The following is a 14,831-nucleotide window of genomic DNA, read 5'->3' as shown; positions in this document are numbered from 1 at the left end:
GTACTAGTTCCTTACGGCCGTTTCTGCCAAGATGCAACCAAATTTTCCAGGCTATCTCCATCACTTCAATGTTATGCGTGGATGAACAGATAATGGATTTGCCCCTAGGCTTCTTCAGAGGGTCTAAGTAGTTGTGGGGGCTAACACATAAGAGTCAGTTAAGAATAGATAAGGTGTGCTTATCCTTTTAAATAGAGTAAGAATAAGAATGAGAGCAAAAATAAGAATACAAGTGAAAGACAGCAGAGTACAATAATGTGGACATAGCAAGGGGAAATAAGGTACAGGCTTCCCATAAATTATTTATAAAATCCATGGTATTTCATCCAGTGTTGGGTAGGTGAATATAGTCACTTTCAGGAGGAATTTTGTGTATATCTCCCAATTACTGCTTGCAATCGGTATTGGACTGTTTATGTCACCGTAGTTTTAGAGTTCGGCAAAGAAAAACCAATAGAATAAGTTCTAGACTGTAAAATAAATACTGGGTTTGATCCGTTCAGAAATTCACTATATCTTAGCTATGATAACAGTCACAAATAAAAGTGAAATGATATGTAGTCATGGTAATTATGATGTACAGAATGCGCAACACAAATATGGTAGGAGAATGGTATCGGCCGATGTAAGCTGGGGAGGTGACTTGATTTAGCAAGGGACTATGATGAAAATCAATGATAGCTGATGCGTGAAACTGGGGTTTATGTTTAATGAATTTTGGGATTGGAAAATCAAAGAAGGCAGAAGATATGGAAAGATCTTAGAATCTCGGGTCTCACAGAGTAGAGATTATATATTACAAATCATTATAGAAAGTAGTGACAGGTAGTACAACAAAAATCGTCAATGTACATCAGAATGAGAAAATGGAAGATAAAATGATGACGTTTATGATAATGAAGGTAAAGACACTACTGCTGCTGTTGTGGTTGATAATAGATAATAATAATGAGGAAGAGGTGGAGAGTAAAACGAAAGAAGGCAGGATATTAAAGGCTTGAATTATTAACGATATGTATGTCAGTGGTTCAGAATGTATGAATTACTAAGTCTGTGTGTTTTTCTATTTTTTATTTCTTAGTATTTTTTTAGAATGAAGGTGTTTGTTCTTAACAAAGCAACAAAGCTCTATAAGTGGGGTCTGGATAACAAATACAATAATTGCTATATGCCAAACTGTAAGAAAGGCTTGTATATTTTTTACTGTTCTGCAATGTAATACGAGATATGTAAAAGGCCGGGAGAGTTTTTGAACATAGGTCTGCTTAAAAAGGACTGATCTGGGGCTAAACTACCATGACAATAACAACATTTGCATCTTTTAGCTAAAATGATCGTTATTCTCTAATTTGATCAGCACGTTCATGGATTAGACAAAGGTGAGGAAACATGAACATGGAATCTTGCTGCTTTAACTATGATGGAAGCAATCCTGCCTTGAATAATACGTTGTACATTAATCAGTGTCATTCGAGTGTTATAATTATAGAACATAGTTTCTAGAAGATTTGTTTGTTAATTTTAGCAGGCCAAGCTATCTCGTACAGGTTGCCTGGTATGTATGATGGTGAAAATAATGAACCTGATATATATATATATATATATGATTGATTGATTCTATATATATATATATATATATATATATATATGTATCATGTATTATGTATATGCAAATATGCAGGGTGTGATGGATAAATCGCTACCATTTTATATTTTTATGTTAGTGCATGCGCTTTGTTTGTTTTTGATTTTGTCGACTACATATTATAGTAGGGTCAGTTGGGCACCGGCTGCGAGCAAAAAGCACTATGATGCAATTAACTGTGCAAAAAAATTGAAAAAGACATGCCGTACTACTTGGCATTCGCGCCGGAAGCTCCAATACGAACATTTCAGAGTGTTTGGGTGTCAATCTGAGAACAATGCAGAGGGTCCGATAAAAGTTGAATGAGTCTAATGGTGATTAAGAAGGTACGACAGCTTGGAAAACTCACTCGGATCATTCTGATAAGAAAAGAACTCCTGGATTTGTTGGTGTGATCCAGGCCATAATTGACAAGTATCCTTCCAAGTCAGTCAGGTCCCTTGCCAGGGATAATGGAGTGCCTGAGTTTCTTATCAGGCAGTTAGTGCGTGAAGACGTTCGGTATTCCTCCTACGAGCTGAGAAAGGGTCAATTTTTATCCCAAGCCATCAAGGACGAGAAGAAAGACCGTGCTACGAAGCTTTTGAACAAACTCAAGCATCCCCTCCAACCGAACATGCCTTGGTTTTTCTCAGCCGAGAAAAATATCTGACAGGATCAGATGGTGAACACAACCGTTCGCTTGCCGTGACCCCAAAACATGTAACAAGCGTGATAATTAAAATCAAACATCCAGTCATCATCATGGTGTTTGGCGTGAGCATTAGTGATGGCGACGTTATGCCTCCATTCATCTTCCCACACGACCTCAGACTCAACACAAAGGTCTACATCAAGTGCCTGGAGGAGGCAGTGCTGCCCTGAGTGAATAGTGTGGCTACTGGAAAATCCTATGTCTGGCAACAGGACTCTGCACTTTGTCACACAAGCAGGAGAACCCAGTCATAGCTGTCAGACAATTTCTGCGACCACATCACTCCTAACATCTGGCTACCTAACTCCCCAGGTTCCATCCCCCTTGATTAGTATGTCTGGGGCGCAGTTGAGCGAGAGGCCAACAAAAATTCCTTGTAACACAAATGATGAACTGAAGGAAACGATTATGGTAGCATTCACCATCTTAAACAAAGAGACCGTCCAGAAGAGTTGCAGGAAATTCCGAAGTCGTCTAGAGGCCGTGGTAGAAGACAATGGCAATTTTATTGAATAAGTTTACTCTTTAATATTTCAAGATATTTTTAATGGAATTTTGGTAAATATATCTGTTGAAATGAGATGTCAGTATTATTTTCATTTTTAGACGACAATTTATTCACCGCACCCTGGATATCTATCTATCTATCTATCTATCTATCTATCTATCTATCTATCTATCTATCTATCTATCTATCTATCTATCTATCTATCTATCTATCTATCTATCTACTATCTATCTATCTACTATCTATCTATCTATCTATCTATCTATCTATCTATCTATCTATCTATCTATCTATCTATCTATCTATCTATCTATCTATCTGTCTATCTATATACATACACGTACTCATGCATATATATATAAAACATACTTTGGTGTACTGGAATATGTCAATGTGCTTCATGAATTTGCAGCTTAGATTATAACCTTTTAAACATATCACACATACACACACATATATATATATATATATACACATACATATGTATATATATATACATACATACATGCATACATATATATATATATATATATATATATATATATATATATATAATATATATATATATATATATATATATATATATACATGTACCCATCTGTCTGGCAGTCAGTCTCTTTATACAGAAACACACACACACACACACATGTCAGAAACTTAATGGAAAGCTGTTATTGTAAAGAACTGAAGTTGCAGTACGACTGACGCACATCTAGAAAAATTACTTTTTGGTCCCAGAACTGAAGAAATGCAGATGCAATCTGAAGAAAAATGTGAAACCAAAAATATGAGATAACAGATGTCATATCATAGAGATAGACATGATGTGAAGTTTCCTGTGAAGCTGTATGTACCCTCCTTCTCTCCTTCTTCGACCCTGTCTCTTTCTCCTTCTTTCTGTACAACGAATATCATTGTAACCAGCAGAACGGAACCCAGTCTTCCAATTAATAGAGAGAAAATGTTCCATGTAATTGCAGTTATATAATCATCTTTTTCTCAATAATCATTCAAGTGGAATGTTGACAGTTCTGCGAGAAGGTGACGTACTTGACATATCCCGAAGATTTCTAGATTAGCCATTAACTTCGCTGTCAAAAACAGATGACTTTACATAAACTGACGATACAAAAGAAAACAAAAAAACTCCAACAAAAAACAACAAACAAAAAGTAAAAACAAAAGACAAAAAAACAAATACGTGTGCATATTAAATGGTTGTGACATGCTTATGACAAGAGGAATGCTGATGGCTGAATATTATTCCACTATATCTCATCACAACTGCCAACATTATCACTACAATTACCACCATTGCACGTATTAATGATAATGATGGTGATGATGATGATTGACTATGGTGATAACAATAATAATAATAATAATAATAATAACAATAATAACAATAATAATAATAATAATAATAATAATAACAATAATAATAATAATAATAATAATAACAATAATAATAATAATAATAATAATAATATGATGATGATGATAACAGCAAAAACAATTATCATTATGACAGCCACTTCCAATAATACTACCACTGTCCTCATGATTCTCATCACCATCATCGTTGTCGTCTTTATTGTTGCCATCATCATCATCACCATCACCAACAACAACGCCACCAGCACCAGCACCAGCACCAGCACCATCACCACCATCACCACCTCCACCACCCTCACCACTACTATTACCATTGTCGTCCTGCTCATCATCATCATCATCATCATCATCATCATCATCATCATCATAATCAGCAGCAGCAGCAGCAGCAGAATCAGTACCAGCAGCAACACCATGGTTATACATATTGTGGTCCACCTCCTCCTCCTATTCTCTCTCTACCACTACTGCCTGCTCCCCATTATCATCATGTGATTTTTTTCCCTCTTCAACTGGGTATATTATAGAGAAGTATTGTTTACGTTTACAGAAGACTGTGATAAAACAAACCCCCTTAACACAGAATTTAATTGACAAAGAAACAAATCATCTGACCTCTGACCCCCAAATAAAAGAGTTGAGCGTTTGGCAATTTGTAAACCTTATATAACATTAGAAGACCATAAAAATAATTTCTTAGCAGACTCCCAAATGGCGATTTATTAACATCACTAAAAGTGTATTAGATTAGGACAGACATCGACATTTTCCGTTGGCATATAATGACATTTCAGTTATTAAATAGTTTAGTGATATAAACAGTAAACATAACTGGAAATTTACATAATTTGATATAATAGAATTCTGCCTCTCATAACCAGACTACTCCTACAAAACACCTTAGAGATTTTGTCGTTGAGGTAATATAATTAGTGACAAATCCACCAAAGAAAAAAAATTTCTTTGCTGATTCATACTGTGTCATATGCTGAGAGACAAATATTCGACATTCATATGAAGTGTTTTGATGGAACTAAAATATGCATTTTAATAGGGTTCCTTATTCTAGACTCATACCAAACAAGGTTTGACCCATTGCCGCTAGGACTCTTCAGAGATGACGGACTGATCTTCTCTCGTATTCAGTATAGCCATCAAACAGATAAGGTTAGAAAAATTTAATTGACACGTTGGAATAATTTAATTTAAAAACCAGCACTAGCGTTTATATCAGTATTGTTAATAAATAACATAACTCTAAACCTAAACTCTGACCAGTATAAATTCTAATTGATTGAGAAATTAAAATTACAATGAATCCTTACTAGACATTCACAAATACATTAACTCTCTTCAGCTATTTTCAAAAGCTACCCTAGTAACAGTAGTAACGAATTATATTCTCTAACAAAATATCTTTCACCTCACAACAGTATTAATATACGGAAATGGATAATACATTATGTACCATGACAGAACAATATAAATGTGTATAAAAATAGAAAAAAAGGAAGGTCATACCATATTATCAATTAAAATGTCACTCCGTATAATTCACATTTTACAGTAGACCATGTGTTTCGCTAGATATTTAATAAACATAGCGTTACGAAGAGCTACATTATACTGAAGGTTACTCTACTTTTGTTGCTACACTTATTAACCACACCCATACAAATCCAAATACAAAAATCTCATCGTCCAAATACCACAGTTATATTACCTTAAAAATATTGGGTATTAAGGGAAATTCCAACTGAATATAGCAATATACGAGGACCTGCCGAAAATTTGACGCGTTGGAGATGACTCTCTCTCAAAGCCGGGTGGGAAAACACCTGAAAGTCATAGCCAGGTGAGACGACTCATCCCAAGTCCAATTCAGGAACGATGGACATCGATGTTTCTCCATTTTTGTGGTTTATCAAAATTACGGTGTAAATATTATGTAATAAACCGGCGCTATGAGAGTCATTTCCAACGCATCAAATGGCAGCCGACCAGTGAACAAACAAAGTACATACATTCTGTATGTGTGTTCTATAATGTTTACAACACGTGCTTCTAATTCATATTTTGAATTTATTCCTCTACGTATGCATCGTTAGAGCATGTCAGCAGATGGATTTTACACCGCTATATATAGTCATGGACAAGGAATTTAATTTGGACCAAGTTCTCTTCAGGAACGTGATGCCGATAAGCCACAAAAACGGCGAAACATCACAGTCCATCGCTTCAGAATAAGAATTGAGGTAACGTGCCTCATCTGTCCATGACTATGATTTTCAGGTGTTTTAACACCCGGCGTTTTGAGAGAGTCATATCCAACGCGTCAAATCGCAACCGACCGGCAAACAAGCACAGCGCATACATTTTGTATGCATGTTCGATAATGTTTACAACACTTGCGTGGCTTCAAATTCATATTCGAATATATATATATACTACTAATATAGGATGAAGTTTTTTTACAGAAAAAATTTCATCAAAAAAGTGGCAGCATATCAAAATACCTTTATGGTTAAAATTATAAACAACTTTCTTTTGCCCTTGTTTATAAGTCGTATAAACTTAGATAAACTTAGATATGTTTCGACCAGAGATTGGTCCAGGCCATGTCTAACTTAATAGCACCACCTGATAGGATTATTCGAATCCTGTTTAAGTCAAGTTTTGTTCAAGTAGTGAGTTCTTGTTGGGTGAGTTGTATCCAATTATGGGTGGCTTATCTGGTATTCTTTGAAGGAATCTATCCAGACTCTGTTTAAAGTTGATGGGATCCTTTTCCTCTTTGATCTCCCTCGGGACAATGTTAAATAGGGCAGGGCCTGTTGAGGGAAAGAAATTATGTTGCAGTGTACATGTATGTTGTGATCTTGAATTTGGCAGGGGACGTATAGCCCGTGGTCCAAGTCTTGGATGAACCTTGAAGCTAATGTTTAGGTCGTTTGGGCAAAGTTGGCGGTATATTTTCCACATCGTACAAATGATGTACCGCTCACGGCGACGCTGGAGGGAGTAAAGTTTCAAGGCTTTAAGGCGATCCCAATAATCGAGAGCAGCCATGCCTTCAATTTGTTTAGTGAGAGCCCTCTGGGGTGACTCAATTCTGGAGATGTTTTGTCTTGTGTGAGGAGACCACAGTGGGCAGCAGTATTCAAGGTATGGCCGTACAAAGGAGGAACAAAGTGGTCTGATGACACCTTGTTCTCTGGACCGGAAAGTTCTTAAGGTCCAGGAACTCATCCTACGAGCTATATCGACCTTCTTGTTGATGTGTGCACTCCAACTGAGATCGTCATCAACAATTACACCCAGGTCTCTGATATTGTTAGAGGCTGTGAGCGGTTCCCTGAAGGAAGAAGAGTATGGTGTTTTAGTGAGGAATTTCTCCAAAATGCATCAGCTCAAATTTTCCCTCATTCAGTTGCATTTTGTGTTCTGTCTGCCCATTGACTCACAGCATTGCTGGAGCTTAGTGTCATCAGTGAATATTTTCACTTTGCAGTAATGTACGACACTGAAAAGGTCGTTTACGTAAATTATGAAGAGTAGCGGACCCAAAACAGTTCCATGGGGAACACCGCTGGTGACTTTTGCTGGGTTTGAGTGGACTTCCATCAACTACAACATGTGTGTTCTATTCGCCAGGAAATACTTAATCCAGTGTAGAACTTTTCCACGGATTCCAACATTTGCCAATTTTGAGAGTAGGATGTTATGGTCTACCTGTCGAACGCTTTACTGAAGTCAAGATATATGACGTCAGAGTTCGAACCTGTTCCCAAGGCTTTGAGTACATCTTCAATGTGGTGTAAGAGCTGTGTTAGACAGTCCCTGCCACAGTGAAAGCCATGCTGATTTGAATTTAGGAGTTTGTGGGTCTCCAGGAAGTCAGCTATCCTTGATCTTAACACTCTTTCAAACACTTTAATGATGTGGGAGGTGAGTGAGATTGGGCGATAGTTGACTGCGAGGGATCTGTTTCCCTGTTTGAAAACCGAGATGACCGACTGGGATAGAAACTGTTTCGGTATATAACCTGTGTCTAACGAATTTCTCCAGAGGTTGGTCAGAGGGACTGCAAGTTGATATCTACATTCCTTCAGGAGACTAGCGGGAAATCTATCAGGGCCTACAGCAGAGTAATGTTTGACCTCATTTATTGCTGCTACGATGTCGGTGGCAGTGAAGGTTATGTCTGAGATTTTGTGTTGGGAGTCAACTTCGTTCGTTCCCTCACGTCAATATCAGTGGGAACACTGAAGACAGAGCAGTATTGTTTTGCAGTATTTCTGCCATTTCTTTAGCATCGTGTTGGGGAATGCCGTTATCATCAATCAATGGCCCAATGGGTGAGACAGTGGTTCTATGCTTATTTGCATAAGAATAGAACACTTTTGGGTTCTGTTTGATGTTTTTGATTACCCATTGTTCCTCACAGCTCTTTGATTTTCAATGGAGGTTTTCATGTTAGTCTGCAGATGAAGTTTTTCAGCTCTAGTCTTTTCATTGTTGTTGAATGTGGATGTTGTGTGTGGGAATATTTTAATTGGTTGATTTTTTGTTGAGTCTTTTGATGCGCCTGATGAGTGTTTTTTCTTTTTAGGGAGCCGGTTTCTGTTGTGTTAGTAGATTTCTTGGGAGCGTGTTTAGAGCATGTATAGGTGACAATGTTTTCAAAGTGCTGCCACGCGGTCTCAATATGAGAGGAATTGAGAGTAAAAGCCAGTCGATGGAAGACAGATCCTTTCTGAATGTTCCCCAGTCCGCTTTGTGGAAGTTTATGTTGTCAAATGGGTGCCATGGAGTGGGATTGGCTGGTTTGGTTTTTATATGTCGGGAATTAAGATTGCAGAGTACCATGTCGTGGTCTGAGAGGAGAGTTTTTTCGACTGAAATGCTGTGAACGTAGCTAGGGTGATTGGTCAATACCAGATCCAAGATCGTTTTATTCTGTCTCGTTGGTTCAAGCACTAGCTGAGTCAGGGAATACTCATCCATCAGATTAAAGAGCAGTTCTGCTGCTGCTCTATCTGATGTAGAGCACCTGCCTAACTTCAGAGTATTTGTGGGCAAGTTCACATGAGGGAGGTTAAAATCACCCATCACTAGTATGTTTCCGGAGTGGTACTTCCGAAGGAAGGACTGGACTTTGCTAAGGCACTCTTCAAAGTACTTTAGAGGTGCCTGGGGAGGCCTGTAAAGACCACAATGGTTATGTCCTTGGCTTTGTTGTATAGTGATACCGATTCACAGTAGCCATTGGAAAATATGTCCTTGGCATCAAGTGAAAAGGAGTCATGGATAAAGATGGCTGTCCCTCCCTTATTTCGGTCTGTGCGATCCGCACGAACAATGGTGAAATCTTTTATTTTCACCTCTGCGTCCATATGGGTGTTGTTCAGGTGAGTCTCGGTAAGGATAAAGAAAGGGAAGCAATGTGCCATTTCGGCAAGCCAACTCTCTATATATGGGATCTTCCATTTTTGGGCAATAATTGATGGGTTGATGCCACGTACATTTAACAGGAATGTCGAGGTAAGGGAAGTTGGTAATGGGTGAGTGGTCCTTGTGATTTGCATAGATGGTTGGTGATAGCTCGCGGATCTCCTGGCTTAGGTCGGCCTTCATATTTTCCAGGTATGTCAGTAAAAAAGAGTTACTTGTTTGGTTTGCCACTTGGTCAGAGGATACATATTTCATGTTGGCGTTATTTGGTGTTTTTTCATGGTTCTATATATATAGTATATAATATATATATATATTATATATATATATATATATATAAGCGAGAAAGAAGCAACAAGAATGGATAGGTTTTTAGTACGATCGTTTCATACAAGGACAGGTTTTATTAAAAGTTGCAAAGATTACAGCATATAAACGAGTCCCGTACTCATCAGCTAAAATACATGTAAGTTCTCTAGACATCCTAGTGTTTGAGGTATACTCATGAAGTAATGTAGATAATTAAACAGATTTCTAAAGTTCATTAAAGTTCTTAAAGATGATGTACAGTCTTATCACAGAATTTAAAAAAGTTTTGATAGCATCACAGAGAAGGTGAACCTAATCCATATGAATTTCCATAGATATGATGAGGGATTATATACTCACAGAAGACAAATTTATCCATTGTTAATTACAACGAGGTGGGTCTCAATTCTGCTTATTAGCATTACAGAGAGGGTGAATTAATCCTTTGTATATATGCACAGATTCAATGGTGTAGATGTAAATTTCCAGAGAAATGGAGATGAATTTCATATTCACAGGCGATAAATTTTACAATGGTTGAACACAATGAGGTAGGTATCAATCCTTGTTATATGATTAGGTATTTGCCACATTAATCACATTACTGCTATTCACAAGAGGCTGTAGCTATTTAACTCTTAAAGGCTGAAGGGCTTACTAGATCGGCCAAGAATAGAGAAGGGAATAGAAGAAAAGAGAGAAAATAATGGAGGAGGGAGCAAAAGGGGGGGGGAAGGGGGACTAAAAGAGAAGAGAAAGGAAACAGAGAATAAGAAGAAGAAAAAGAAAAAGAGAAAAGAGAAAGAAATAGGGAAAGAAGGGAAAAAAGAAAAAGAAAAAAAAGAGGGTTCTAGTTATACAGAAGAGTTAGTAGACTGTAAGTCTGGTTTTAATCAACAGGCATCTAGGAACTAGAAGAGAATATTATTCTTTGACCAGTAAACCGTTAATTATTGCTGTTGAAATCAGCTATGAGTTTAAAGAGAATCTAAAGAGATAACATAGTCAGGGGTTAAGGGGTCAGATGCTAAAATCACCAGAAAATACATTAGGAAAATCTAAGTAATCTTATCAAAAAGTCATTAAAAAATTACTTATTTAATTTATTCATTTTATTGTCTTAAGGAGTTGTCGTTATTATTCATACATTGACTGACTACAGGTCAAATCTTATAAGATCATTTACAAGGTGTTAGGGGATTGTCTATCATAATGAAGATAATCATATTATCACCGAGGGAATAGCCTTATTATTTAATTATGAAATAGAATTATGGGGCTACAGTAACTAATTAAATTATTAGAGTTATGCTATTTAAATTAGATTAAGTTAGGAATTAAAATTAAATATTACAATTAAGATTTAAAATTAAGAAATTAAAAATTGTGAGTTTGAAATTAAATAAAGCCTCAATTAAGTAGCGAATAAGTACTATTCATTTCCCTGTTCTCAAAAAACTGATGCAGATATAAGGAAAAAGATAAAGATAACTGTAATGTGAGAACTCTTAGTTATCTACTTAAAGCAGTGCTATACTAGTAGAAATCAAGTTATATCTATCTATCTAGTTATGAATATTCCAATCATTAAAATATTTTAAAGTCTTCAATTTAGCGTGGACACAAAACTTGACCTAGTTCGATATGTTATTCAATAAGTTTCTATGTTTACTATGTTTTAGAATTTCGTACCTCTCCATGGAGCATAGTTGACAACCAACCCTACTATTTTTATACGGAATTGCTCTCCTAACTATTTCCCAATTAAGGGTATAATTTTTATTATTATTTTGAGTTCCCAGATTTTGTTTGAAAGTGTGGTGGTACCAGCTTTATGACGTAATTTAAAAGTCGAGATGTGATTTCTAAACTCTGGCTAAAAAATTAATTGTACAGCCAATGTAAAAATATTTGTTATTCTCCATGGATATGGTACATTTATAGATTACATTATTTTCCCTACATAGACCAGGTGCCGGGCATTTTGATTTTATTCTACACTTACACACAGGAGGAACAACTTCAGGCCTTGGATTATTCCTGGGTATATGTTTAAGGTTCCTATTATTTTGATTATCATTTCTATAGTTGGTGCTGATATCTAAAGTATTGTTATTATTTATTGATCCTTCTGTTTCATCATTTAGGTGTAAAGTCCTACCAAGATTTCTTATATTATTCGTAATGTTATTATTATTGTTAGTCTTTTTATCCAACTGTATATTATTGTTATAGATATCACTGATATTTTCATTCTCCTTCTTTCTCGCTTATAATCACCCCACATTACTGTATTGTTAAATCAGTATAGTTTTTTTTGGTGCATCTAAGTTAGGTACCATATTCAAGTAAATTTTTTTAAATTAACTTGAATCTTTATTGCTCTTTGAATATATATATATATATATATATATATATAAATGTTATTTTGGACTAATGAGTATATGTCAATTAGTGTGTATATGCGTTGAGTAAAGCACTGGCATTGTTTGGGCCACCTGGTGTCATCCGCAGTCGGGGTATATTTCCGTTGGATCCACTTCAGGAATTCAGTAATTAAAGAAGAAGGAATTACTATAACTCTTTATTTTGTACGACGATCGTTTCGACTAATCATTTATGTATGAGTGTACCTGATGTGACCCAGATTGCAAAATTGATGCAACGCCATATGATGCACAGCATCCCACTCATAAAGGAGAGTCGCAGGATAGGTCGAAACGATTATCGTATAAAATAAAGAGTTATACCAATTCCATCTTGTGTTTACTTAATTGATTATATATATATATATAATATATATATATATATATATAAAAGCAATAAAGATTCAAGTTAATTTAAATGAATTTACTTGATATGGTACCTAACTTAGATGCACCAAAAAAAACTATACTGTTTTAACAATACAGTAATGTGGGGTGATTATAAGCGAGAAAGAAGCAACAAGAATGGATAGGTTTTTAGTACAATCGTTTCATACAAGGACAGGCTTTATTAAAAGTTGTAAAAATTACAGCATATAAACGTGTCCCGTACTCATCAGCTAAAGAGAACTCACATGTATTTTAGCTGATGAGTACGGGACACGTTTATATGCTGTAATTTTTACAACTTTTAATAAAGCCTGTCCTTGTATGAAACGATTGTACTAAAAACCTATCCATTCTTGTTGCTTCTTTCTCGCGTATATATATATATATATATATATATATATATATATATGTATGTATGTATGTATGTATACATACACACATAGTCTTACCCCTAATGTCTTAGTGTTTCCACTGTATTTATAGCTGTAGAGGCAACACAACGCTGAAGGCCAATGTGCTGAATAACGTATGCAAGGAATTGGTGAAAGAGGAACCTAGAGGTGATTGTTAGCAATTTTCAAGCAGAATGGAGGATAGTTTCAAAAATTTAAGAATTCATTAAAACAAAATCATTTTCATACTTATTAGAAAGTCTTTGTTTGCAAGGGGCACTGCTATACATATTTTTCAGTGTTATTTGATCTCACCAACGTAGCTTATTCCTACCAGTCTTGTTTTCATCAGTTGGTAGTATGTTTTCTTTAAATGATAACAGTAACAATTCTCCTTAGTAATATCTTGCATAAATAATGCGGCGAGCTGGCAGAATCGTTAGCACGTCGGGCAAATGCTTTGCGGTGTTTAGTCAGCCATTACGTTTTGAGTTTGAATTCCGCCGAATTGCTCCAAAAAATGAGACAGTTGCAAGGATTAACCATGAATTAATGAATAAGATTCCAACAGTCATTAAGAAGTACAAATCAGTTGATTCAGTCCTTGATGAGTTCCTTAATTCTCTTGAGCCACCTGGAATTCCTCCACATAAACTTTTTCTGAAGGTAGGAGTCCCAACAATGCTTCTAAGAAATTTAGATCTTCCTAAATTATGCAATGGGACAAGGTTAATTGTGAAGCTATTATCAACTAATGTAACAGAAGGCACCATCATCACTGAATGTGCTTCTGGGGAAGAGGTTTTCATTCCAAGTATTCCAAACAAACCAACAGACATGCCGTTTGAGTTCAAACGAACACAATTCCCTGTGCAACTTTGCTTTGCAATGTCTATTAATAAAGCTCAAGGTCAGCCTTTGAAATCTACAGGCTTGCTTTTCTCATGGCCACCTTCATGTTGGTTGCTCCAGTAGTTTGCAAGACTTATTTGTCTATGCTCCAAACCAGAAAACAAAGAATGTTGTTTTCCCAGAGGCTCTTACGTACTTTACATCAACATATGTGGCAGAATTTAACGTCTTTCATAAAAGTGGTAAATTTTGTATTTTCGTTTGTTATCATTATTATTATTATTGAGTGAGAGAGCAGTTCATGCCATCAAAGTGACACTGGGGTAAAATATACGAAGCCCAATATACCCATCATGACTACCCGTCTGATAAAGTTACACCAGGCACATGCAACACAACCATATGTGCGCGACATGGTAATCTCATATCAAGATAAACAGCACATGACCTTGCAGGTGGGGCCCAGTTAGAATTTTCTTCAGGTTGAGTAGCCCATCCCGCTTAAACGGTCCCTGAATAAGGGTTGTTTAAGGATGTTGAAAGAACCACCCATGTTTCCAGAGGTGAACTATTCAAACCCCAAAGAATCCCTCTCAACACATGGCTATGATGCTCCCCCACTACTTCTGCTCGTGATCAGAGATGCACATATCGTCAGCCACTAAGGGACATGCTCAACTGGTTAAGGTCAAACAACTGACAAGCAAATCTGTGGTATTGAGCAGAATATTTGCTGTAGCCCATCTTTTATACCAAGACAAAACAA

General features: G+C 36.3%; 1 long non-coding RNA gene across 1 annotated transcript in view; it reads left to right on the top strand.

Moving 5' to 3' along the window:
• LOC118764988 overlaps positions 1-13,954 on the top strand; it is a 22,592-nt gene extending 8,638 nt beyond the window's left edge. Inside the window, exons 2-4 of the long non-coding RNA XR_005000830.1 lie at positions 2,581-2,586; positions 8,606-8,611; positions 13,826-13,954. This is a non-coding gene — a long non-coding RNA (uncharacterized LOC118764988). The remainder of the gene's footprint in view (positions 1-2,580; positions 2,587-8,605; positions 8,612-13,825) is intronic.
• Positions 13,955-14,831: the final 877 nt, after the last annotated feature.

The sequence above is a fragment of the Octopus sinensis genome, linkage group LG10, assembly GCF_006345805.1.
Source record: "Octopus sinensis linkage group LG10, ASM634580v1, whole genome shotgun sequence".
Taxonomy (NCBI): Eukaryota; Metazoa; Mollusca; class Cephalopoda; order Octopoda; family Octopodidae; genus Octopus; species Octopus sinensis.
The sequence above is the reverse complement of the archived record's forward strand: the minus strand, read 5'-3'. Positions and strand labels throughout refer to the sequence as shown.